This window comes from Liolophura sinensis, chromosome 2, assembly GCF_032854445.1.
Source record: "Liolophura sinensis isolate JHLJ2023 chromosome 2, CUHK_Ljap_v2, whole genome shotgun sequence".
NCBI lineage: Eukaryota > Metazoa > Mollusca > Polyplacophora > Chitonida > Chitonidae > Liolophura > Liolophura sinensis.
This window is the reverse complement of record NC_088296.1, coordinates 978,376-986,248: the sequence shown is the minus strand read 5'-3', so window position 1 is coordinate 986,248 and position 7,873 is coordinate 978,376.

Below are 7,873 nucleotides of genomic sequence, written 5' to 3'. Positions count from 1 at the left end.
AGAACAAGTATTTCGTAGCCAGAACAAGAACTGGGATTGGTTTTCTCAAATGGTTCGTAATGTTGCGCCGGTCAAATCACCATGACAGCAACATGCGGATGGTCGTGTCTCCCGCGCCCTGCACCGGTTTTCTCCCTCCATACTGTTGACCGCCGTCGTATAAGTGAAATATTCTTGAGTGCGGCGTAAAGCACCAATCAAATAAATAAATACAAAAAATATTCTGTCAATTTAACATAATTGTTATGGTGTAGAACGGCCAAATCTTGAATGCGCAATGACACAAGGGGGTGTTCCATCGCTGATGATGCTCTATCGCTGATCTTTGGTGTACTTGCTACCAAGTCTATGTGCTTATTTCTGGTTGGTTTGGGTGCTTATGGGTACTTAACTAAAACATTCTTGTGTCGACGTGAACATAACGGGTCGTTCGTCTAAAACCTAAATTTCTTCTCGATGAGGGCGATACCCATGATCTCGATGAAAACCGGTATGGAAACAAACGTGTCCTGGTCGACTGAGTAGATCTTGTCGATATCCAGTGAAGGCCCTACACAGTTGACTCGTTATTTGATTCATTTGACGGCTTCATTGGCGAGGATGTTATTGAATATTTAATGGATATTGTTATGAAATAATGTTTGGATATTGCACGCAAGCAATATTTTGTGATTCTCGAATTTTAACGGATTTGTTTCTTTTTAAAAACGTCTTGTTTCCTTTTAAAAACGTCTTGTTTCCTTTTTATTTCTGATTTTGGGTGATCATGACGCAGGACATGTTAACTTTAAACATGTTCTAACATGTTCTCTCCATACTATGGCTGAAATACTACTAATCGATGTAGCGTTTTATCCTAAGCGTTCCTTCCTGTATTCTATTTTGCTGCGATTTCAGGTGTTTTTCCCGCCATAACGAGTCAGTCAGTCAGTTAGTTCTACACTACGGAAGGACGCTATAATAGTGCTGAAGAAACCGGCCTTGGGAGATCTGACCGCCCGTGGTTTCTGGAGGAGTACCCATGATGATTCTCGCAACGAAACCTTGACCTTTATTGACGAACCCCGACCTTTACATTTTGGAAATCCTAGCTAGTCCATTGACAGTTTATAGTGCCATTCAATTTACACCTGATACCAGGCCGTTTTTGAATATTTGTGAATTGATGAAATGTTTTTTGGAGATTTTTTGCAAACCTTGTGCTTTTTTAAGGATAGTGATAGCCGAAACTGTTGTGGAAAGGCTTTACTTGCCTGCAAGAATGTTGTAAAGAAAGCATTGAATGTCTTTAACCCAAAAAAATAGAAACAGAAAAAAACCGATTATGTTTAGTTTTAACGGGGGTCTCCGCACAGTTTTTTTTATACGCACTGGGTTGTAACGGGGAATTAAGAACTGAAGTTAGTTAAATCTTTAAATTAAGATGAGTTCTTATCGTATTTAATTATGCAATTTTGGAATTGAAAACTCTTTAGCCCATGAGCTAGCCTCGGTAAACTTTGGCAGCACCGGGTATATGTGCTTTTAAATTGTTGTGCTTTCACTTACGAGTTAACTTATTTGTTATTTTTCTTAGACAAATTCTCATTTCCATTATAATCGTGTAACTGTTGGAAAAATTAAATTCGAAGATTTCATCTATATCTTAATATACACAAGTCTGTACTCGCCATACTTTTTTACTCGCTAATCAAAATGAACAAATCAAAGGGGAGACAATTCTGGGGGTATCTAAAGGAAGGTAATCACATAGATTCGAGGATTTTCATACCATTCAGTATGCTTGATTCATTGTGATTTCTGTGTTTTATTCTGCATCTTTGTGCCTAGCAAAAGCCATTTTAATTTCATGTGATAAGATAAAACATTGTTATGGTTATCTATATTTATATTAAAGTTGTCGATAGCTTGCTGTACCATTATTCCTTGTTAAACCTCCACCAGGGGGCGCTTTTTACTGTAACCTTGCCGACCAATGGCGGCAGCAGGAAAAAAATACAATGTTCAAATTTTTACGTTTTTGACTACTTCACGAAAATCTGTTCTGCAGAAAACATTTTATCTGGTTGGAAACCAAATTTTTCCCGTTACCTGTTAACTTTTTAACTCATAGTGCTTGGACCTGGCGGAAGTGCTGGCGTTCTGTCCGTAGATATGAACTGATTTAATTCCTTGTTGAGAGTTGTTAATCATTTATCTTAACCGTTTCTTAGACGTTACAATTTTTCTCTGGCGGGAGTGTGTGCGCGTTTGTAAATATATGCTTATAGTTTTGAGCTTTTTTGAAGGAGGATTGCACGTGGCAACGTTCAGTTGGCCACGTGGTTTCCCAGCTACTGTTTGCCAAGTGCTGTATGCTAACTTTGTTTAATATTTATAGAAACGTTTGCACATTTTCAGTTCTGAGGCCCCTCGAGTTTTTTTCTCACTAGCAATGAAAAAAAAATGTATTAATTGCATGTCTTGTGTGGTGTTTTTGTTTTTTTGTTGTTTTTTCGGTCTATCTCTGGGTGTACATGAGGCTAAGACAAGAGAGTATTGAAGGAATCTGGTTATTTGGGAAGCGTGTCTGGTTACAGCGTTTATCTTCATTCCTGGGTAGGTTTCTGCTTCGATCACGGGGTTTTGGCTTCGATCACAGGTTTCTGTTTTGATTACTGGTCGTACGTGGGAAGGTCTTGCAGCAGCCCTCGTGGGTTGTTGTGTGTTACCCGCGGGGTCTGTCCGCTTTCCACCCACCATGAAGCTGGCCGTAGTCGTACGAGTGAAATATACTGGAGTATATCGTACATTTATTGTGGCATGCGGCCCTTCATGTGGAAACCAAGACCACAGGGGATTACATATATACATATAGTGTTGAAACAATTCCAAAATTTTTAAAAAGTTATAAGACTACTCACTGTAGGAATTTTATTACAGATTTTGAACGATAACAGATGCCAAGACGAGGCTGATATTTTGTGAAAGGTAATGTTACAAAATAGCATAAAGATTTACTAGTTTTGCGCTGGTCGATTTTTTTTGCCCAAAAATTCCGGTATGTTTTTATAACTTCTTTGGATGCCTGCTTATATAAACGGGAAACGAATAATGGGTATTCGTTGGTTCTTTCCAGACTTCTTGGCTACGCCCTCAGCCGACATAAATTAGCAAAATTAATAGGTGAAAAAAAAGAAAACGAAACTTCAAACTATCTGGGTTCAACAATTTTATTAAACGAAAACTCATTTGTTAAACAAGATTTACATTTAATTTTACTCCCAAAGGCATATATTTGCTAACATTTCTGATGGGTCACGTGGTACTGCAGGACTTAACTATGCGATGAACGAGTTCGAACTGGAAACTCTATTGTAACTGTATGTAAGATGGCGTATAAGGATTCATTAACACTGCGTATATAAAGTTCAGAAATGTAGGTATTGTAAGACTAGCGTGAGTGTACATTACATGCTGTCGAAGCTGTTTTGAGTTTGAGGACGACCGGAAACGTCCGAAGAGTTCTGGGTGTGTATTCTCGCTCTGAATGCCGTGTTACTGGGGCGTTTCCTTGTCGTGGCATCGTGAAAGATGGTTATGTGTTTGCGACTAACTGGAGATCGTGACCTGCAATTTGCCAGTTGTGTATCCCGTAATAGGGAGGGAAGACAGACCCAAACATTGCGGTGCGTGGGTAAACATCCAGTGGGTGGCGGAACTGATGAGAGAGATTAGACATGTCTAGCAGGAATTGTTAGCACATTAGAGGAATGGGTTCCTTTTGATTCTGAATACATATAACGATATACCGTATAAAAGTCAATTGCCGTATTCGGTACACCTGCATTGTATAACGCTGTTATTAGGAGGTTGTCCCTGGTGAATCCAACTTATCTGTTGAACAGCTCATTCTTGGTGAACGCAATACTGTTTTGGTGCGTGTCATACCATGTTATTAACCGTGAAACCCAGCGGTAGGATTTTGATACGCAATGTGTGTAGTAGCCTGGAAAGCACTCGGACGGTAAAAAAATGCGCTGTGTGGTTCAACATTACAACCGTGAAGTTCCCTGCACCAAACGGTAAAGTTGCCTGGGTGGACATGTTAAAGACTGTCGTACTTTCAAGCGCACAATTCGAGGCTGTTCCAGCCTCAGAAACGTCCTGCAAGCTCCAGGACAATGGGGCTACCTTCTCCACAAGTGACTGATCCACTGCGGTCTTCAAATGGGAAATCGTTTGCTGTGAAGAAACCATTATAGAAGGTAGGCGTTCAAAATACTTGACATTTACCGAACAGAAAATAACCATTGTTTCGAACGGCCCAGCACTTCTCACGCCGAATTTCAAGTAGAATGGACTAACCGGGCGCTAATCGAGGAAATTGGTGACCCAGCGAAACACTTCACTTTCATGGGATTAGGTACCTTCAAATCCTGAGTTATAAGTTACATATTATTTGCAACTTGAATCGAACCAGGAATTATCATTGTTTCGGGCACCCCAACATTTTATACAGTGAAGCACAAGAGGAATGGACTGGGCTGTGGAGCTAATCGAGGTGTTTGAGACAGCAGGAGGGAACGATGACACAGCAGGAAGAACCTTTCTCTTTCGCCTATGGGAATGAGGAACATTTCCAGCCTGATACAATTCAGATCCAAGCTGTGAAGTCTGCATTGTTCATTTCTGCAACCATGAGGGCTAACTGGTAGCGTGGTGAACCAACATATCAACACGATTTTCAGCACAGCTTGGACCCGATAGAAATTTTGATGGACTGCTTTGTCTTGACTTGAACAAAGAACGCTTTCTCGCCTATTGACAAATTATACTGATTTGTCCCTTGCTTATGTAGTTTGCTTCAGCTCCAAGTTTATCACACCAGTTACGCTAAAATGTTTTAAATTGGGACTAAGAAACCGGGATTACATTGCGGTACAAATGAGTCTTCTGTAGTTTATAAGGACATCATCTGGTGTGTGGCCGAAAATGACGAAGGAACTCAGAGTTCGGCACAACACATATGATTTCGCTCTTCGGCAAAAAATCATACTGCTGAAAAAAGCAACTTCCCTTAGGCTTGAGGATTACGACTTTGAAACGTGTCGCATAAAGAAAGAAACGAGCCTTCAATCATTGAAAGCGGACGATGGGAATGAAGAGAAGGGGAAATCGATCAAAAGGCATTGCGATACGGCGAAGCACACGTCAGCCAGTGACGTTAGTGGCGAAAGACATAAAGAGACGCCTTTGGATGTTGTGGGTGGGAAATGGCGAAACCTCACAACAGGTAGCAATGTTAATGGTGGGTGGCGTAAGCAGTCCCCTCTATTTGTGCGCGATCTTGCGAAACCAGCAAACAACTGGAGTACTCCTGGTTTCTCAGGCTGGAGTGCGTTTCCTGGACGAAAACGAGCGAAACCTGCAATACGAGTACTGGTGAAACCGAGTGGAAAGCCGCTGTCCAAGAGGAGGCTAGCCGAGCTAGCGACCCCTGTCGTCTTCTCTCGCTCACCGCTAGATTCATCGCGTGAATCTCGCGTCTTGGCGCGACCTCGATCGATCTGTCAGCTGAGATCGTTGACTGGAGATGACTATTCTAGACTGGTAAAGAGAGAACTTTCGGTGAACGGGAAGTTCCGGAGTCAAAACAGGAAATCTACGACGATCAAGCCTCAGTCCCGGGAAGAGTGTATGAAAGGCTGTTAAGATCAGTCATATAGTCAACACGCAGAAAGCCATAGTACACGACGATACACAATACATTTGTGATTTTTACGCGTTAAATGAATGGGGTGATTCATAGGGCTTAGCTGATATCTTATTTAACAAGACCCCATACGCTCTTAGTACTGCACTGTGAAATACTGTATAGGGCATCTGTGTGGTCAGTAATTGTCTGTTCTTACAGCCCTTTATCTACTGAAACTGTGGCTTTAACAACAAACTGTTATAACTGTTTACTGTAAACTTTACGGCACTTACAGTATACACTAATAGTAACAATAAATTAGTCCTAAACGGCCACCGAAAACAGATCAGTTCGGCCTAACCTTCCACTTTGTTGACCACCAAACACAGCTCCGTTTGGCTTACTCTTCCACTTTGTTGCCCACCAAAAATAGCTAGGTTGGGCCTACCCTTCCCTTTTGTTGGCCACCAAAAACAGCTCAGTTCGGCCTACCCTTCAACTTTGTTGGCCACCAAAAACAGCTCAGTTCGGTCTACCCTTCCACTTTGTTAAGGAAGTGTTCAGGCAGCCCGTCATCATTTTATACACAAACCTTTCAGTCAATTTGTGTATTATGTAAACTTCTCGTATACCCTTTACAGCGGCCGCTGTGAATTGATGTCCAGCTCATGCTGGCTTCCTCTTCAACGTACGTGGGAAGGGTTGCCAGCAACGTGCGGTGGGTCGTGGGCTTCCCCCGGGCTGTGCTCGGTTTCCTCCCCCACCATAATGCTGGCTGCCATCACATAAGTGAAATATTCTTGAGTACGACGTAAAACCTCAAATAAATAATTGCTTACAAAGGAGGAACACATTTCCATTACTCAACCACATCCGGTACCTGAACTTGTGCACAGTGGACAGCTGAACTTGTGCACAGCCGGTAGCTGAATTTGTGCACAGCCGGTAGCTGAACTTGTGCACAGTGAACATCTAAACTTGCGCACAGCCGACAGCTAAGTTTGTGCACAACTGGTACCTGAACTTATGCACAGCCGGTACCTGACTCTGTGCACAGCCGGTTCCTGAATTTGTGCACGGATTTTAACCACAAAGTATGTGCTTTCTTACATTTTTTATTGATTTATATTTTGTTTTTATTTTTTGCTGGTACCTGAACTTGTGCACAGCCGCTACCTGATTTTGTGCACAGCCGGTAGCTGCACTTGTGCACAGCCGGTAGCTGAACTTGTGCACTGTCGGTACCTGAACTTGTGCATGGATTTTAACTACAAAGTATGTGCTTTCTTACATTTTTTATTAATTTATTATTTTTCTTTGTTTTGTTTTTTTTTGTTATTTATTTTGATTGTTGTTTGTAGTGGTAAGTAACGTATGAAGGAAACCGGACTGCCCGGGGAAAACCACCCAACTTTGGCAAGTTACTTTTCCACATGTAATGGAGGAGAAGTTTTTCTTCAACGAAAGCAAAAGACCACACGCGTGTCATTGATTGTTTATTGTCACCAGAGCACCTCAAGAGGCGGAATAGGGAGAATTTCCTACGTACATGTAAGACATTAATAAATGTAGGTATCAAATGTAATTACATCTACCAAACCGACCTCAGCTATGAATTTTCGGTGCCCGGTTTTCATGGCATATCGTTTAGTCGTTTCCTCCCACCATAACGCTGCCCGCGGACGTATAAATGAAATATCATTGAGTATGGCGTAAAACACCATTTCAAATAAATATATATGTATATATTTTGCTCTAGAAGCGTGCTATTTGTTTTCAGGATAACCAGAATATTTCCATATCAGCGAGAAAAAGTGAATTATTAATTTACCACGGCCCATAAATATTCTTTATGTAGGTGCAAAATGGGAACTTTGTCATTGTAAGACTAACAAACGCAGGATATTGGTATAGAGCCACGTTTATACCACACAATTTGTTGACTCTTCGAATTTGACAAGTGGAATGGAAGTAGGAAAAGTTGATTCCACAGGCAGGGGTTCACACGATGCGATTTGTCAAACAAATACAATCGAGTAAAATATCGCAAGTTCTAACTATAGTCCAATCTGACGGTTGACCATCTCACCGTGGACGTGTTTAATGTAATGGCTCAAGCCCTTTACGACATCTCTTTGAAACAAACTGGCGTCTGCTGCTGGTGGTGGTAGTTTGTCTAATGGCGTTTCCATTCTA